The following is a 16459-nucleotide window of genomic DNA, read 5'->3' as shown; positions in this document are numbered from 1 at the left end:
AGTAATATGTCATATTCAGTAAACTTAATGGAACTATGAAAAATCTAAGCATTCTTTTAATTAATAATTTATAATGCTTCCTTTTGGATAAACTCAGTTTTCCTTAGATTTCATACAGCTTATTAGTGCAGAAACTAAAAAAGATATATATATGTGTGTGTGTGTGTATTTATTGTGTAAATATTCTCTTGTAATTCCCTAAGTGAAATCATTTAACATATTGCGTTCACATATCTATACAGAAAGAAAAAGAGGAACATTAGTAAAGATCAATGTCCCTTTGACACAACAACACATTTCTAAGTATATATTCTACAGAATGATGTCCTCACATGTACAAGATATTTATGCAAAAATGATTTCTTTAGTATTATAATAGCATAACACTGGAAAAACTATATCTCAATCAATATGAAAATAAATAAATGACTTATAGTTCATTGGATATTGACTACAATAGAGCACCACAATGGAATAGTATACATATTTATTTGCCTCAACAGGGAAATCATTCAAGGACATAGTAATAAATACCCAAAAACAGTCATAGGAAAAATATCTTTAGTATTACCCTACTTATGTAACCATAGTTCTTATAAAACTAAAATAAATAACGTGAGGATAATCAAATAGAAGAAGGAAGTACAATATACAAAAACTAATTTAAAACACTAAATTAAGAATTTCATTTAGAGTTTGGGGGAACACATCATCAACATTGTTTGCTAGGAAGTTCTGCTTCTGGTTAGAATGAAGAAAGCTGCAAGGGAACAATAATCTTCAACATGATAATATTATTCATTGTGTAAGACAGCTAAGGTTGAAAGAAACCTCGTGAACTTTTGCATCTCAGATGAACGTCAAGACATATGAACTCTTTCACCATTTGATGCGCCTGAAACAGAATACAGCTGGCCTGTGAACTAAACTGACTCTATTTTCCCTGTAGAGGACACTTTGTTACTCTTCCACTCCTTAGTCACGAGACCCTCAGGTAGCATGATTACCCCATGGCCAGCCCTTATAAAATAAACTGAGACAGGAGGGGAACAGATATTCACTGAGTTGCAAAACCCTTTCTCAAGGCTTGTTAAAATATAACTGTTAACTTTTTTATAAACTCATTCTTATCTACCCACTCTTTCTTTTCCCATAATTGTAAAAATTAAGTTACAGATTAACCTTAACACTTCCTTAGGAGTTCTCACATGCACACAAAGCTTCAAGGTAACTGCTACAATGACCCTCCAGGGGAGACAGTAATAAACACCATGACCACCTTGGACCTACTGAGCAGGTACAAGGACCAAAGCTCTAACTAAGCATGCTCCCAGGATGCAACCAGGAAGAACAAAATGGACCACCTCCAGAGGCACAGAGTGATGATGCTGGCCTACAACTGTCGGGCCTTAAAAACTAACGCCACCTTAAGTGACATTACAAGTGGCGCCATTATGGGCCCACAAGGCCATATTAACGTGGCAGCCTAAGACAGCGCCGGGAGGAGGTAGGGTGGGAGTGTCTGCGGGAACCTTGCCTTAGCCCTTATCGGCCAAATACGTGATTCCGTGCTCCTGAACACTGCGTGATTGCAATAGCTAGGCATTGAGACAGGATGCATGCTCTTGTAACCTTTAAGCTGATTGGAGGATGTAAAAACCTCCCTTCCCCATTTGCCTTTAAAAGCAAGTGCTTGTGTGATAATAAACGGAACTGCTCGACAGAACCCCCACCGCGTCTGAATGTCCTTTAACGGGTTGGTTGGGGCTGGCGGCTGTGCTCACCTCTCTTCACGGCTCTCTTCCCCCGTCTCCTCTCAACAGGGACCGGAGGGAAAGAGGAATCCAGGCAATTCACTCGCCCACCAAGGGAGAGACTGATAGCGAGGCAAGGGCTGTTCCGGTCGGCCGGCGGTGGACCCGACAGAGTGGTGCCCCATGTGAGGAGTTTTTTAAAACTCGTGGGTGAAAGGCAAGCGAGTGAGGCCCCCAGCTGCTCGGTCCTGAAAGAAGGTCAATGAAGGGTGATCAACCAGCGGAGTGGCCCCCGCAACCGCAGTAGTCGCCGTGAAGTAATCTGCCTGTGTGTCAGGGTTTGTGCCATAACAGGGGGAAGTCCCTGCACTTCTCTGCCCTGTTGCTCCCTTTGTCCCTTCCTCACGGGGCAAGATGGGAGGCGTGTGTGGAAAGAATGATGAGACAGACAGCGTGCAAGGCTCTAAAGTACATGTTAAAAAGAAGAGGCCTAGAAATATCTGACTCCATGGTCACCAATGCCTGGGGTCATGTGGTGAAGGTGGCCCCTTGGGCACCTTCGTCCAACTTGTTCTTGTATGAGACTTGGGACCGGGTTCAGACCCTGGCCAGAAAGAACGAGATTAGTCACGGGCTAGACGCCCCCTTAGGGTTCTACCCAACCATCTCTGCCCTAAAGCTTTGCTTCCGTCCCGAGCATCAGGAAGGGGCAGAAAGGGATTGGGCGCAGTTCGATGAGGAGAGAAAAAAGGAAACAAAGCTGCCAATGCAAGGCCCTGAGCCACTGAGTGATACCTATGCCCCTACCCTGTGCCCTCCTCCCCCGGCATACTCACCCCGCCAAAGTTCAGCTGAAGGAGAGAAAGCGGCACCTGAAGAAGTAGAGGAGGCTAGAAAAACATCCCCGGCAGAGCCGCAGGTTTTCCCTGTTATGGCTCCCTGGGAACCCCCAGCCGTCCACAGCCCATGGAAAATGCTCTGTAAGGCTGTCCTCCCTCCAAACTTGTTTATCAAGTTCTGCGCCTTCTTTAAAGAAGAGTGCCATGTGCAGGCACAGATAAAACAAGCAGTAGCGTTGCCCAATGCCACCAACCCCAGACTCACCTTCCCGTGGGTCCTTGGCAAAGGTTCCTGCGTAGGTGCCAACAAACCCTTTTGCAGCACTGTGGCAAATCTCACCGCCCCCAAAACCCGAAATAAGTGGACCTGAAACAAGCGGGCCACAGGGGCAGCTGCGGTGGCCATCAGCTCCCTCTTGGGAGTTACTGGAGCCGGTACCGGGACCGCCGGAATAGCCTTGGCACATCAGCAGGTAGCTTCCCTTAGGGAGGCAGTGGACATAGATTTTGGCCACTTGGAGGTGTCTGTATCACATCTAAAAAAAAAATTGCTAACATCACTTTTTGAAGTTGTTTTACAGAATTGACGTAGACTAGACCTGTTGTTCTTACAGCAAGGAGGATTATGTGCTGCCCTCAAAGAAAAGTGCTGCTTCTATGCCGACCACTCTGGAGTGGTCAGGGATTCCCTAGCTAAGATTAAAGAAGGGCTAGAAAACCGCAAAAAAAGAGCGAGAAGCCAACAGTAATTGGTTCCAAAGCTGGCTTTTAAGTTCCCCATGGCTCACCACCCTGCTGTCCTCCTTGGCGGGCCCCCTAGCCATTTTCCTTGTCTTAATCATCTTGGGGCCTTATGCCATTCACCAGGTTGTGTCCCTTATAAGGCGCAACAGCACTTCTCTTGTAATGCTCACCCAGGTGGTAGAGGAGGTGGCCCATAATGAGAGCCCTGACAGCCCTTGGGTCAATATGGCCCTTTAAAAAATCAACGCCAATCTCTAAGGCTCCGCCCCGCCCCCCGCTTGGCTGAATAGTCAATGACGGGTAAGATTTCCAGAGGGAAACAACCTAAGACAGGCTCAGCCACCAGAGGGAATGGAGGCGAGGCTGGGAAGGTTAGCCACCTCCAGCTGCCTTATTAAAACAAAAAGGGGGAGAACACAGTAATAAACACCACGACCATCTTGGACCTACTGAGCAGGTACAAGGACCAAAGCTCTAACTAAGCATACTCCCAGGATGCAACCAGGAAGAACAAAATGGACCACCTCCAGAGGCGCAGAGTGATGATGCTGGCCTACAACCCATCAACCCCTTGCCTTATAAAGGACCCTGAACAGCTCCCCTCAGTGGGCTAGCTCTTCTGTATCTACCTCCCTTATGCATAAGGCTATCTCCTCTTTTAATAAAGCATTGCTTGCTATACTGCTGGATGCATTGTTCATTTCTATAACTTTGGGACCCAAGACCCTAATTTGGTAACATATCCATGAGAGAGAGGTGGCCAAAATAAATGCAGACAAGAAAACAACTAAATATATAATAAATTATTAATACACACCATGAGCTAACATTTAACAGTTTAGAATCCCTGGCAGACCAGACACAAGGAGCATTAGCATTAACTCTCAAGCTCTTTTCAACAGTCTTTCCCTGGGTGTTGTTGAGATCCTTCTAGACAAAATAGGAGCCCTGAGAGAGGCTCCACTTAATGGCATTGTCACAAACAAACAAAAAAATGCTGCATGATTCGTGGACTGTTCTCTCTTACAGAACTTATTCATAAAACACTGGAGCAAGAATGAGAAACAGGTAAACCCCCAGGGTTCAGGGTCTCTGTGTGATGTAGAAAGACTGCCCATACCAGCAAAGGTAAATTAACGCTGAGGAAATAATAGAAACAAACATCTGCTGCCCCAGTGGGAGGGGCAAGAAATCATTCACGCCCCCACCATGAACATTGTACCCAGTAACAACAACAACAACAACAACAAAACAACAAAAAAGCAGTCTTCCACTGAGAAAAGAGAAAATCCCCCTGTCATTAATTTCAGATAAGGTACAATGGCACTTGGGAGAAGAGGAGGAGTAAAGGTCATATATTTCTACAGGAGGGACAGAAAACTCACTTGGGCTCAGAATCCTGTACTGACACTGACACAAAGCAGAGACCTGCTATCATTGGGAAAGAGTTAGCAAAATTTCTAACAGCCCAAGAAAATTCAGAGTTACAAGGCAGATATTTAACTGTCATGTGAGAGGAAGAGAAGATATGCTTGAAAATACCTGCCCATGAGGCCCAGAAACATAGAGCAGGCTGGAGGTTATGGCAATACCACTAACTCAAAGAACCCTCCTGCTTCTTCTGTGAGTTTTAAACCAAGTCACAAGAGCAAAACCCCACTGCTGGTGGAGAGGAGTTACATGAACAGAGATCTTTGCTGCAAGGCATGCACAGGACCTAGAGAGGGCTGACTGTAGAACAGGAAAATTCAGAAAAAGTTTCTGGTATGTGAGATCCCCAAATAAGCATAATGGGTAAAACCCATTGTTGATGAAATTAGAAGTCTGTTGACATCAACACAGCATTGGAAGTATTAGCCAGAACAATCAAGCAAGAGAAAGAAGGAAGGGCATCCAAATTGGAAAATGAAAAGTCAAATTGCAATTGTTCACGGATGACATGATCCTATATATAGAAAAATCCATAATATTTACCAAAATCTCCTAGAGCTAATAAATAAATTTGATAAAGTTGCAGGATACAAAATCAATACACAAAAATCAGTAGTATTCTTACAAACAAACAATGAACAAGCAGAAAAAGAAATCAAGAAAGCAAACCCTTTTACAATATCTACCAAAAGAATAAAATACCTAGGAATAAATGCAACCAAAGAGGTGAAAAATCTGTACAATAAGAACTACAAACTTCTGCTGAAAGAAATTAAAGAGGACACCAAAAGATGGGAAGACATTCCTTGTAAATGGATTGGAAGAATTAACATGGTGAAAATGTCCATACTACCAAAGCAATCTACAGATTCAAGGCAATACTCATCAAAACACCAATGACATTCTTCACAGAAATAGAAAAAACAAACCTAAAATTTGTGTGGAACAACAAAAAAGCCAAATAGTCAAAGCAATCCTGAAAAACAAACAAACAAACAAACAAATTAATTAATTTTTTTAAAAAAAAATATATATATAAATACATACATACATACATACATACATACATACGTACGTACACCAGAGGTATTACCCTGCCTGACTTCAAACTATACTACAAAGCTGTAGTAACAAAAACAACATTATACTGGCATGAACACAAAAACATGGACAATGGAACAGAATAGAAAACCAGGTATTTACAACCAACCAATCTTTGACAAAGGCACCAAGAACATACATTGGTGAATGGACAACCTCTTCAGTAAATGGTGCTGGGAAAACTGGATAACCATGTGTAGAGGAATGAAACTAGACCCATACCTCTCATCATGTACCAAAATCAATTCAAAATGGATGAAAGACTTGAGTATAAATCCTGAAACTATAAAACTGCTAGAAGAAAACATAGGGAAAAACTTTAGGATGTAGGACTTGGCAAAGACTTTATGAATAAGACCCCAAAAGCACAAGCAACAAAAGAAAAAATAAACAAATGGGAATATATCAAACTGAAAAGCTTCTGCACAATCAGTAGAGTGAAAAGACAACCTACAGAATGGGAGAAAATATTTGCAAACTATACATCTGAGAAGGAATTAATAGCCAGAATATACAAGGAACTCAAACAACTTCACTGTAAAGAAACAAATAGTCCAATTAAAAAATGGGCAAAGGGGCTGAAAAGACATTTTTCAAAGGAAGACATACAAATGGCTAACAAGTACATGAAAAAAATGCTCAACATCACTAATTACAAGGGAAATGCAAATAAAAACCACATTGAGATATCATCTCACCCCAGTTAGACTATTATCAAAAAGACTGAGAATAACAAATGGTGGCAAGGATATGGAGAAAAGGGAACTCTTCTACACTGTTGATGGGACTGTAAATTAGTACAGTCATTATGAAAAATGGTATGGAGTTTTCTCAAACAACTATAGACAGAACTACCATATGATCCAGCAATCCCACTTCTGGGTATATACCAAAAGGAATGGAAATCATCATGGGAAAGGATATCTGCACTCTCATGTTCATTGCAGCTCTATTTAAAATAGCCAAGATGTGGAGCTTTTTTAGTCCATTTTGTGTTGCTATAACAGAAATACCTGAGACTGGATAATTTATAAGGAAAAAAGTTTTATTTGGCTTACGATTCTGGGACAGCTGCATCTGACACAGGCCTCATGCTGCTTCTACTCACGGCAGAAGGCAGCAGGCAGCCAGTGGGCACAGGCAGATCACATGGCGAGAGGAAGCAAGAGAGAGAGAGGAGGTGCCAGGGTCTTTTTAAACAACCAGCTCTCAGAGAAACTAATAGAGCTAGAACTCACTCATTAATCCCCCCTCCCCCAGGGAGAGCATTAATACATTTATGAGGGATCGACACCCATCACTCAAACAGCTTCCAACACTGCCATATTGGGGATCAAATTTTCACATGAGTTTTGGCGGGGACAACACATCCAAACTCTATCTGGAGCCTACCTAAATGTCCACCAGTGGACAACTGGATAAGTAAAATGTGGTATATATACACAATGGAATACTACTCAGCTATAAAAAGAATGAAATTCTGCCATTTACAGTAACATGTATGAGTTTGGAGAAAGTATGTTAGCTGAAATAAGCCAGGAATAGGAAGAGAAATATTGCATGTCTCTAAGAGAGAAAGAAAGAAGCTAAGAGAGAAAGAAAGACTACAATAAGATGTTAAAGTTTCAGGAGAGAACAGATCTATAGTTACTAGAGGTGGGAAAGGGGGAGGGCGAGGGAGGTAATCCAGGCAAAGAAAAAGAAATACTGTCTGGCTTCACTCAAAAGTGGGAGCTAAGAAAGAAAGAATTAAATAAATAAATAAATAAATAAATATAAATAAATAAATATAAATAGATAGATAGATAAATAGATAGATAGATAGATAGATAGATAGATAGATAGATATAGATAGATAGATAAATAAATAGAAGAAAGAATAAAAGACCACAATAAAATGTTGAACATTCTGAAGGAGATAACAGACCTATAGTTACTAGAGGTAGAAAAGTGGTAGGAGGAGGAAGTGGGGAGTTAGGGATTAACTGGGTAAAGGACGTGAAGAGTAATTACAATTTCTATTGATGACCATTCTAATAATATTGATTTGATCATTACATACTGTACACAAATACTGGTAGTCAACTCTGTAGTCCATAAATATGTACAATCAAAAATAAATAAACATATTTTTTAGGGAAAAAAACAACAACAGACAAGGAAGACCTTAACAACACTACCAACAAATTTTCTCAACACACAGAGAAAATTTGCCCAACAATACAAAGCACATTCTATTTAATTGTACAAGGAGAATTTATCAAGAAAGAACATATTTTGTGTATATAACAAACAACTATTTAAGAAAAAATGAATATAATATGAAGTATGTTTAACTAGAACACAATTAAACAGGTAATTAATGACAAAGACATATCAACAGCATTTTCCCAATATTTAGAAATTAAAGAATGCACATCTAGATAACTCATAGTTCAAAGACAAAATACCAAAAGATTAGTTAGAAAATATTTTGTAATGAACAAAAAATAATATGCAATATATCAATATATGTGAGACTCGGGAAAAGGAGCATATAAAGGGAAATTTAGTGTATTAAGTGCTGAGATCTAAAATTTCAAGTGCTGCCATGGTATCACTGGGGCCCATGAGTGTTCCTGCTCTTGCCAGATATGCCCTTCATGCATCTTGCTTCTCTCTCTGCTAGAGCAGCTGCTTTCCACCCAGTCTTCAACCTAGGGGTTTCATTTTCCTGCCAGCCTGTGAAATTATTCAAACAAACCATTGTCTCATCATATGTGATCATGGGGGTACCTCACTCTCTTGTTACTACACACATATACTCTTTACCACAGCCCTTGCTGGTTTACTGTGCTTCTGAGTGCAACCCACATGTGGTGTCTTGCTCCTCCTGAGCTGTGATTATATTTGACTAATAAACTGCTATCCATCTCATCTGTCCAGTGTCAGGTGTTTGTGTCTGGCTGTCTCATACCATTAAGGATGGAACCTAGCCTTCACCCATGGGGTGATTAGGAGATAGGCAGAACAAGTAGAAAAAGTGAGGGAAAATGGTATTCTAGTTACAATTCTAATCAGAAAAGGAATATTTTGAAACCTTGATTTTTTACTTAACTGAAAATGCCTGAGGTGACCAATGTGTCTTAAGGCCTGTTTTTCAGGCCTGTGCAAAGGCAATGACCAAGGCTTTATGGTATTTCTCATCGGCAAAGCTGACCTCCCCATGAGAAAGCTTGGTGCACAGCCAGTGTATGACCGTCTCTGAAAGGAGCTGCAGTCAAGGGCTCAGGCCCTGTCTGTTCCTGTTGTTTGCATATTTGCATTTCTAGCACTGGTGCCTACATTCCTACCTCTTTTGTCATAAAGACTGTGGCCAACATCTTCTTCAGGTCCTCTGTTGAGACCTCCTTCATGAGGTGAGGGGTGAGAGGGAACTTAAAGACACTTTTCCTGACTCTGACTCAGTACTCAGTATTTTTTCAGTCCTGGCTCTTCCTCTTGCTTTTTCCCCACCTCAGGGTCCATAAAACCCCCAGAGCCTTTTTTCAGCCCTCCCTCAGTAATGAGACAACTCTGTGCACCTGTGCCTATCCAACTAACCCTCCACCGGAGCGCTGATTTATTGAAACATGCAACGGGAAGAGTTAGAGTTTCTCTTCCTCTAAACTCTTGTTTATACAACAACAGCAAGTGATTAAGCCTTTTACTTTTTATTTTTAACTCTTTTATTTTTGGCTTGTTGTTTTTATCACCTATTTTAACACCTGGAAGCTCAGTTCTCTCCCAGCTCAGCTGAACTCCTGACAATGTTAAAGATGAAATATAGAACTGTAATTTTATATATTTTTTCCTATCATTGTCAGGTAGAAGAGGCAATTCGGAAACATTCTGAACAAAAATAAATATTGATATTTCTGAAATATAATTTTAAAAATTCATGTTAGAAAGTTTAAAAAATGGTTTTTGCAAAAGTATCCAAGATACACAATAAGTATATATGTAAATAATTTAAAATTTTGTACATGGAAAAGAAAAGTGGAACTTTTTTTGCCATTTCTTTTAAAAATTTTTCTGTTTATTTTTTATTTTTTAAATATTTATATTTTTAATTGTAAATTGACAGAGTAAAGGTATATATTTTCATAAGGTATAAAGTGGTGAGAATTAGAACTTTAATGGATTTTCAAAATGTATTTGAATTTAACATCTTTGAAGAGTAAATTTTAAAGAAGAAACTTTAAACAACTTTACTAAAAACTAGGTCTTAATCTTGACATATCAATGTCATATGTACTCATATTCTGAAGATAGACCTTCCATATTTCATACCTCTATATCTATGTATGCATGCACTTGCAGTTCTGTACATTGGCATGACATTATAGCTAGTGATTAAAAAATGTGTAAGCTATAGGATCATACTGGGGATTGAAATTTAATTTTTGCCACGGATGTGTGCTTGAAAAATTTACAACTTATACACCTTTTCTGTATCTTCATTTTCTTCTCTGTAAAACAGGAATGATAATAGTGTACAACACATTAGGTTGAAAAGATTTTGTGAAAAAATACTACATATATACTAATCCTGACTGTTCTTGGTGCTCTCTCCCTTTCTGAAAAAAAAAAATGTAGCTTTTACAAAAACAAAAGTGCAGAACAGATATTATAAAGGTTAATAGAAGGACATGTTGTGCATGTAATTGCAAAATGATTTTTATTTTTATTTCATTTATATAAAGTTAAATGGACAGAACTTTGACATAATGATAAATGGGGTATTTTCTAATACCCCATTCATCTTCAATCCACTTATGCTTTCAAGAAGTAGAAATATTGGGCCGGCCCCGTGGCTCACTCAGAAGAGTGCGGTGCTGGTAGCACTGAGGCCGTGGGTTTGGATCCTATATAGGGATGGCCGGTGCGCTCACTGGCTGAGCGTGGTGCGGCCCACACCGTGCCGAGGGTTGCGATCCCCTTACCTGTCAAAAAAAAAGAAGTAGAAATATCACACACTTCTGTATAATCAAAAATTAGATCCATGTTGTAAATTAGCTATTTAAATTTCTAAATAACTAAAGAGATAATAATCTAAGAAGATAAAATTAGAGAAGAATTATTCTAGTGTTGTAAAACAATTTGCATAATAAAATGTAGAAAAATATGCAACAATTTTATAAATAGAAAATTATAACAGTAAATAATTTTACATTAATATAATTTCAATTTGAAATTGACTTCCTGTTTAAAGTGCCAACTTTCCATACACAATAGTGTAATATGCAGCAGATCCAAAGTCACATCCAAGAGTAGTAATATGTGTTAAAAAAAAGAATCAGTTTGAAGGCGTCAGAGAGCCATGAAATTAGCTGGGATTGGGAGGGCAAAGATCTCAGGGAAAAGAAAACGTCATTGTGGCAAATGTGGCACTTTGCTCTTCCACCGAGACATCTGCTGATTCGTAGCTTGGAGAGAAAGACTAAACATCCTAAGAGAAAACTGAGATTTTTAGGGGTTTACAGAGGAGGAGAGAGGAAAATTGGATTTCAGGGCTGCTGAGGCATCTGGGCTTGAAGGGCTAAATTCCCAGTGAGAAATGAACCTGACATTCTGCGACTTTCCCCCTGCTGCATTTTCAGGTTCCTATGCTGTATCAGCGGAAAGCAGCAGTTGCTAAAATGTTGAATAATTCAACGAAACTTTCAGTATTCTTGGTTCTGAGGAGATAAAAATTGTAATTTAGAGACTAGTAAGAAGATGGGGAATAGGTAAATAATCCATACTGTCAATTGAGTCTTTGATGAGCTTATTCATAAAGAGCAAGTAATAAGCGACCAAATGCTGCAAATTAGCATTTGGATTGAGGTGCATTGCCCCTAATCTAATTATATGGCTAATGATTAAATAAAACTTCCTTAAGGAAAGATAACATTATTCATGGACTCTACAAATTTTCATACACTATTTCAAATATTCTCTCAAATAATTAATAGCTGAGCCAGGAAACCAGACCAAGTGAAAATAATAACAACTGAAAATAAATTCTAAATCTATATCTACATCTATGATATAGATTCTGAATTTATCAGACCTGGATTCCAATTTTAAATGTGATTAATACATTTAAGAAAACAGATGGTGAGATGTAAAATTTCATTCAGGGAAGTAGTAGTAACTCTGTGGAAGAATACCATGGGAATTCTTGGAGTGAAATATGTAATAATTAACATTAAAATCAAAACAGCAAATTTAACAATAGGTTGGACACAGCTGAAGAGCTCATTAGCAAATATAAAAATAGGAGGGCAGCCAATAAAAATAAATAAAAACTGTAATAGGAAATGAAAAAATGATGAAAATACCGAAAAGAATATGAGTGTATACATGACATAGTCAAATGTTTTACTTCACAAGTAGCTGGATTTGCAGTAAGAAGGAAAGAGCAAATGGAACAGAAGCAGTTTCTGAGAATACTTTCTATTTACTATTGATAGTTTATATTATACCAATTTCCGCCTTCTGGTTGCCTAGGCTAGGATGTCTATGGGTTCTAAATCAAAGTTGTAGCACTACCTGTGACTCTAACTGCAGTCTTCCCTTAGGACAAATCTGAAAAAGCTGATCAGTCACCTAATGCTTTACTCTTCTTCCAAGTATTAACTCCCCTCCAGAATCTAACTGCTTTTGTTTACTCTGTAGTGTCGTCAAGTAGTTTAATCTCTATATTTGGTGCAAGGTTTACATAAGAGTTTGTATTGTTATGTAAGTCTGTGATAGGAGTTTACCTGGACATACTTAAGTTGTAATCCAGGCATACAGAAAGTGAATCCAGTAACTATTTTAAAAATTATTTCAATCCAATTACTGTTTTTTGAGAATGTATTCTATAAGGCAATATGAGAACTGTTGGGGTTAAGAATAAAATAAACAAGACTTCAGTCTTCCAAGTAGAGTGGTCTCAGAGAAGTTTCTCAAGATGGTTTTTGAGATGGATGCTACAGCAGCAGTAAGAAATGATTAATACAGAAAAGTGAAGTGTAATGCAGAAACCTAGAATAAATTCAGACATGGGATAGTAACAGAGTGATATTTACACAAAGCTATATATAGTTTGATATTACCAGGTTGAAAATTATGAAGCTGTCCATGATGGATAAGGAAGTCAGTCTTTGAAGTTCCCCTGTGCCATTGCAAGTAGGATGTAATTCTTTGGTAGAGTGTGGAGAGCCATGTAAGGGATCTAGCCAACTACTAATACCAAGATATTTGCATTTTGCTTTTCTCATACTGTATGAAATGTAAAAGAAGGATGCATTTTAAGGGCTTAAAACTAATTTCAGGAAGAATAGTAGATTATTTCAATAATCTCAGTAATAAATAATACAGGTTTAGATTAGCAGAAAAGGAATATTAACACTTAGTATGAAAAGGCAGAAAAGGAAGTTGAATAATACTTAGAACATAAAATAGACAAAACTCAGAATAATTTCAAGGGTCAGGAGTGGTTATGCTCACAAAGAGTTGTTGAGGAAACATGAATAATTTTGTTAAATACAAAGTTGGAAACTTGGATGTTGAAAGGAAAAAACCCTGGCCCGAGTGCAAAAGAAACACACCAGGAGACAGGGACTCAACCAAAGTGTACTAGGCAGGCAAAATGAACAAGCAGGTTGCCCTTTGGGGAGTGGGAGCAGCAGCAGCCAGAGTCGGGCTGGGGCTTTTATACCCAGTGAGGCTGAGCTGGACTGTTCCTATTGGCTAAGAAGGAAGGGGCGGGAAGCCAGAGGGGGTTAAGCTGAGTTGGGATTTTACTATAGGTGGAGAAATTCGCTTGCCTGGGAAGGGGATGTGGTGGTGAGGAAGAAGGGGGAGGGGTTTTTTTTTGTGATTCTTAGAAAACGTGGTGTTCTAGGGACCTGAAACTCTCCGCAGCCATTTTGCATGTTCCTCCTGTCCACCTGCTGCCATCTTAGACATCGGCTAAAACATAATTGCCTAACAGATGACTGGATAGATAATAGAAACTTTAACAATAATTACTGTGTTTAAGGATGTGTAGGAATAGATTATCCTTTTCATTTGGGTGCTTTTGTGGAATGAGATGAGTGAAAGTGAAGATATTGGTCAAGCATCCAATGGTAACTGTCAGGAAGTCATTAGTACAACTTTGATAATCACAATAAATTTATGCACATGAAGGAGAGTGTATAGAAAGACAAAAACAGAGTTATGAGCTATCTCTTAGAGAACTGCAATACTGAGAAAGCGGTAGAGAGTTCCTAACCCCCTTTTAATGTATTCTTCTTTAAATATTTACGTAGAAGTTTCTAGACACAATAGACACAATAACATTAGTCTTTTGAAGAAAAAAAAAGCTTTTCTGTTTCTCTAATTTAATCTTGTAATAATTTAGGGAATTAAGGTACACACTTATTAAATGACTAATCTATTTTAGGTTAATACGTTGTTTTTTTTTTTTTGGATAATAGAACCAGAAAATTTGAAAACATAAAAATACCTTCTGAAATACTTGGCTAGATTCTAACTTTTGCCAAAAGTCTGAAGGCCAAAAAGGATGTAGAAAAATATGCAATGTATGCATAAGGGAGAAAAATTAACGATCCAAATCTTGGAAATATAAGATAAGAACAGAGCTTAAAGGAATGATAATTAGGTAGCTTGAGAGAAGACTGCTGGTAGGTGACCTAATAACTTGTATTCTGTGTAAGAAGGGTCATTATAGTTTAAAAAATGAATCCTCATTGAAGCAAGAGCCAAAGCAGCTGTATTTAATTAGGGCAAGATAGATGTGGGTATCACTGAATAAAACCATTTCAGCATTCAGAATAATTACTAATAAAATGAGCCACTTGAATTCTTTTTTTTTTTTCTTTGAAGATTTAATATAATACTGATTTGGAATGGGTAATATGCAACCCTACCTTCAGAAATACTATGAAATTTTAAGTGATATTAAAAATACGTAATTTAGAAAGTGGCTGTGTAAATTCAATTTAATGCTGAAGTTATGGAATTAACTAGTGTATTTCACAAACAACTCTGAGCTCCAAGATGTGGCAATTATAATAATGAAATAATTTATTAGGACAGTAATAGGAACAGCTTCTGTGTAAATCTAAATCTATATGTGTGTGTATATGTATGTATATATGTGCATATATGTATATATACTATAAAATATAATCAAACAATATTTTCAGGGTCAAATTAGGGATACACTCCAATTCAACAACCCCATTCCCAGGAATTTTTGTCTTACAAATAAAATTACAAGAATGTAAAAATATCTATATAAGATATTCTGGCATACACAGATGTTTTTTGTAGCACTCTTTGCAGTGGCAAATACTTTCAAACTAAGTGAATGCCTATGAAGAACTTAAACATTACTTAGGTAAAAATGATAAATTTGAAATATATAAGAAGAATTTGCAAAAGTTATTGTTGAGTAAGAAAAGAAACTGCAGAAACATTCATGTTTAATAATTACATTTTAGTAAAATTAATACTCTGGGCATGCATATTAATATGTGTACACATATGTTTGCAAAAAATTACATGAGCATGGAGAATACATAGAGGTTGTTACTTGTCAACATGAGTTAAAATGAAATAATGAGGAAGAGATGAAGAATGACAAGCCAGGCTGGAAAAAAAAAAAGAAAAGAAAAAATATTATTTTTGATTACCCCCCCCCATGGCTTATTATCACCTCTATGCATTATATAAATTATGCATATTTAAAAAATAAATCTAAAATGATTTTAATGATATTTTATCTACCTCAAAATTATAAATAAATCGTTCCCATGGTTATGAAAAGAAACAATCCCCAAATTATTACTGGGGGCATGGACGAGCCAGGGGACACTGAGAAGAGGAGAAAAAAGAAGAGTCTCTTATTGTCACGATGCACCGGTGTTAATCCTACTGAACAAAGTACACATTTCAGATGTGAAAGAATTTTCAAATCTTTATTTAGTAATTAAATAAAATGTGACTGAAAGTGTTCTTTTGTGTTTGGTTAATAGAACTTTCCTGCTCGGGAGTTAGACGAGAATCTAAGAAACGTGGACAATGCCTGAAAAATAGAGACAATCACTTTTATTTATCATTGCTGCCAATATCTCTGTTACCTAGCTTGCATCTTAAAACTAGGTGGCTTTAGTGGTATGCAACAATTAAAGTATGAGAGTCATTCCTTCTGACTGCAGTCCATCATCTCTGCCTGCACCACGTCTTTGCCATTTCTATCATTTTTCCTTGGCCTTATTCCATTGCTGCTAAGAAGAGTGTCCCAAAATCTAATCTTCTTGGCAGAACGATACTATTTAGCTTGGGGAATTTACTAAATAGCACTCTCTACTTTAGCAAGGACCTTAACCTAACCGAAAAACAAAGACCATAAATGAAGCTGATTTTGAGGGACTTCTGATTTCCAACCAGTAAGAAAACCCTTCCCTTTGGCAGGGAACTGCCAAACCTGTAATGCAAAGGAAAAATATTAGAAAATATTAATATTTGAACAAATCATCTTGCCAAAAATGTTCTAATAGTAAGTTTTTCGTTTGTACTTCAAATTTTGAT

Source organism: Cynocephalus volans, chromosome 7, assembly GCF_027409185.1.
Source record: "Cynocephalus volans isolate mCynVol1 chromosome 7, mCynVol1.pri, whole genome shotgun sequence".
Classification (NCBI taxonomy): Eukaryota; Metazoa; Chordata; class Mammalia; order Dermoptera; family Cynocephalidae; genus Cynocephalus; species Cynocephalus volans.
Note: the sequence above shows the minus strand (reverse complement) of the source record.